The sequence below is a fragment of the Dendrobium catenatum genome, unplaced genomic scaffold (assembly GCF_001605985.2).
Source record: "Dendrobium catenatum unplaced genomic scaffold, ASM160598v2 fragScaff_scaffold_74, whole genome shotgun sequence".
NCBI classification, from domain to species: domain Eukaryota; kingdom Viridiplantae; phylum Streptophyta; class Magnoliopsida; order Asparagales; family Orchidaceae; genus Dendrobium; species Dendrobium catenatum.
The window spans coordinates 158,364-162,953 of NW_021318536.1; positions in this window are offsets into that span (position 1 = coordinate 158,364).

The following is a 4,590-nucleotide window of genomic DNA, read 5'->3' on the forward strand; positions in this document are numbered from 1 at the left end:
ATTTTTTAGCTCCTAGAACCCCTTAGCATAATGGGGTTGCTGAAAGAAAGAATAAGACCCTAGAAGTCACTAGAGGCATATTAGTTGAATATTCACTTCCTAAATATTTTTGGGCAGAAGTGGTGAATACAACCTATTATATTCTAAATAGGATAAATGTTATATCCAAGCTGAATAAGATACCCTATGAAATTCTTAAGCGTAAGACACCTCTAACCTTCATATCTTTAGATGTAAAGTGTTCATTTTGAATAATTAGAAATATCTATTAGGATATTTTGACCCCAAATCTGATGAAGGAGTGTTCCTAGGTTACTCAAATGTTGGGAAATCCTTTAGAGTTTTCAATAAAAGACCATTGGTAGTAGAGGGGACCACTCATATTATATTTGATAAATCTAATAATTCTTGAGGGTCAAGGGTAGAAGAAGAAGAGGTTGTAGAAATTACCCAAGGATTAGAATCTACACAACTAGAGGAAATGGTAGAACTTGAAAACTCATTGCTTAGAGAATAGAGATATTCTTTAAGCCGTCCTAAAGAACTGATCTTAGAAGACCCATCTAAAGGTGTTAGAACTATGCATGGACTTAGAAAAGAAGTAAACCACTCTATCTTAATCTCAATGACTAAACCCACCAATATAAATTAAGCCCTATCTATAAAGTATATATCATAGCCATGCAAGAGGAGTTAAATTAATTTATAAGGAATGATATTTGGGAGCTACTTGAATTACCTATGGACAAGAGTGTAGTTAGAACTAAATTGATTTTCAAAAATGAAATGAATAATTCTGGTGAGAAATAAAGTGAGATTAGTAGCTAAGGAGTATAAACAAATAGAAGAAATTGACTTGGAAGACACCTTTGCCCCTGTAGCTAGATTAGAAACCATTAGGGTGCTACTAACCTTTGTCTATTTAAGGGATTTAAACTATATCAAATGGATATCAAAAGTGCCTTTCTGAATGGGATAATAAAAGATGATGTGTTTGTTGAACAACCTCAGGCTTTGAAAATTCACAATTTCTTAATCATGTGTTCAAATTAAAAAAGGCATTATATGGACTAAAATATGCACGTAGAGTATGGTATGAAAGGCTAAACACAATCCTAGTAGAGAGAACCTTTGTTAAGGGGAGAGTAAACCCCACCCTATTTCTAAAAGAGGTAGGAGATGAACTACTCATTGTCCAAATTTATATTGATGATATTCTGTTTGGATCTTCTCATAAAAATCTATGTGATAAATTTTAAAAAATAATGAATAAGGAGTTTGAAATGAGAATGATGGGAGAATTGGTGTACTTTTTGGAATTTAGTATAAGGTAGTTGGATGATTGAGTTTTCTTTTATCAATCAAAATATGTTAAGGATAACCTAAGGAATTTTGAAATGGATAAAGCCAAGCCAATAAACACTCTTATGAGTTCTGCTATTCAGTTAGATAAGGATTCAAATGGAAAATTTATTGATCAAAAGAAATATAGAGGAATAATTTAATTACTTCTTTACTTGACTACTAGCAGACCTTATATTATGTTTAGTGTTTTTCTATGTGATAGATTTCAAGCTGATCCGAAAGAGTCTCATTTGACTACTGTTAAGAGAATATTTAGATATCTCTTAGGAACCAAAAACTTAATAATCTGTTATTCTAGGCATAACACCTCTTTTGCAATCATAGGATATTCTGATTAACATTTTGAAAGATGTAGGGTTGATAGGAAAATCATTTTTGGAACATGTCAGTTCATACGATAGTCCTCAATTTCCTTGTCCAATAGAAAAACAAAACCTAGTTGCAATGTCCACTGCTGAAGATAAATTCATAGCCTTAGGAAGTTGTTTGACCCAAGCACTATAGAAAAATAGCTCATTTCTGGCACAATTTTCGGGGGAAGTAAATATGCCACAAATTCCAACGGATTTCTAACATAAAATTTTTAACGAATTTCTGACATATTTTTTGCTAGGATTTCCAACGGATTGTTTCCGAAGGAATTTCGACGTATTTTTCATAGAAATTAAAAATTTAACTTATATTTTAATAACTTATTACCAAATTAAATTATTTAAAATAAATATTTTTATATTTTAAAAAATAACATAAATTATTGAATTTAATATCTTAAATTATTATAAAATAAAATAAATTAAATTCTAATTTAACAATTTAATAAAAAATTTAAATGATTTAAATTAAAACTCAACTTATAATAAATTTTTAGAATTCTTTATTTTGTTAAATTAAGTTAAATAATTTAATAATTTATTGTTAAATTAAATTATTTTTTTTATCTTTCAAAAACATATTTTTACTTTTAAAATAATTATTACTTTTCATATTTATAAGTGATACCTTAAATATAATAAAGTAGCAACATTTGTAGTTTTTATTTAAAGGCCACATGGTAGAAGGGGGAGAGTTCTTGTCGCACGCTGAGAGGACAGGCGGGGTTCGAACCTCACCGAAGCCAAATAGCTCAGCCTGTCCGCGCGGGGGGGTGTGGGTCTATGCTAGCTCAGGCTGTAGGGTAGTAGTAATTTGGATTTATTTTTTTCATTTTTTTAATTTTTCTTAACCTTCTGGCGCAAAAAAATCTGTCAAAAATATTTTTCCAGCTAAAAATCTGCCGAAAATATGACGAAAATGTTTCCAGCAAATTATTTTGCGCCGGAAGGCCTTTTGCAACGCGTGTCTAACCGGCGACAACATTTCTGCCGGAAATCAGCAGGAAATGCTAATTTTTGACTAATTTTGGTCATTTTTTCGACGAAAATGGCCACCAGAAAATGATGTTTTTCCTGTAGTGAAGTCCTTTGATTAAAGCAATAAATACTAGATTTTGGATTACCTGTAGGCACCATTCAAATCTTATGTGATAACATTAGTGCCATATATATTTTGAAGAATCCAATCCAACACTCCATGACAAAACACAGAGCTACGTCATATAGCCACTGAAAATTAACTTGCTAATTCCTTACAAAACTACTGACCTTTGAAACCTTCAACACCTTAAGAACTAGATTAAGTGTGATAAATATTCATGCTTCAAATTGATGATTTCTGTTTATGTTTCTGTCTTTTTTTTTTCTTGTTTAATTTGTATGTTTATTTCTTTTTATGTGTTTTTGTTTTATATTTTTGGTTTTTATGTTTCTTTCCTTCAGTGTTTTAAGAATCAGATCACTTCTCTCTTTTGTTGTGGAGTTTTTTAAATGACATTTTTGCCTTATTTTTTATTTTGAAATTTATAAGCGGTGATTGACTTCTCTAAAATAGTTAAAGGAAGAAACATTACTAATTGTTTCTCTTTCTATAGTCCTTTAGTGGTGTATTTTCTTTGTGAAATAAAATCCATTTCAAATTAAAAATTAGAATTTGAAATAGAGATCTATTTTATCTTCCTATAGTAATCTATCTCAGATGAATAATATTTCAAGTTAGTGAATCTCTTTCAGGTTTTTGTAATCAAGTTGTGTGTATTATCATATGGATAGGAATCTATATTGTGGTTTACTCTTCCTTATGTTAGAGAGTGATTTTATCCTCTTATATTTGGAAGATAATCTCACAATTGAGAATTTTTTAAGGTTCAGAAAGGAAGCGAGCATGCAAAAATAAAAAGAGGCACAAAATGAGCCCAAAACTAAAAAGATGCACAATCAATGCCAAATAATTATAAGATGCACAAAGTGTATCAAAAATCAAAAGATGCACAATGTGCTCCAAAAGCTAATAAAAAGGTATAAAATGATCCCTTCCTTTCTTTCAAATCTTTAAAATCTTAGAAGACTCCTTGGGCCAATTATATCTCTTACACTTGAATTTAAAAATCATGTTTTCTGATTGATTACTTTGCAAAATTATTCTATTTGATATTTTTCTGAAATGAAGTTTGAAAATATCACTTTTCCTATTTAATTTTTTTTCTAATTTAGATTTTTGTTTCAAAAAGATTTCGACTTATAAGGAGTCCAAGTTAGGGTTAATGACATCAATTTTCTAACATTTTTGGATTTCAGCATTGTTAATTCATTTCTTATGGGGTTTTAAATCTAATAATAAGTTTAATTTATCATTTATTATAGTAAATTAATTAAAAAAACTCTTTTAATTACTTTTTATTTCTATTTTTGCTTCCTATTATTTTCCCTCTTTTACGATGTCAAAAGGGGGAGAATTGTATTATTTTTATTGTTGTGTTGTTATTCATTTTTATTGTTATATTTAACTATTTTCTAAGGGGGAGTTTTGAAGAAATCAACTTTTTGAAAATCCTAAATAATAATATTTGCTATCACAAAAAGGGGGAGATTATTACGTACCTGATTCAAGCACTGCGATTTTGATGATAATAAATATTACTATGCCTGATTACTTTCTCCTATTTCTATGGTATTTTATTTTATTTTTGTGTGTACTAAAATTTTAGGAAATCACTCCACTGTTCACTTGCAATTCTAATCAGTTCAAGATTGGGTATAATATGGTTACAATTAGTTTTTTATTTTATTATGTATTTTTTCATACTTGAATCATATAATGTATTTGGGTGGATATCATTGTTGAGTAATCTTA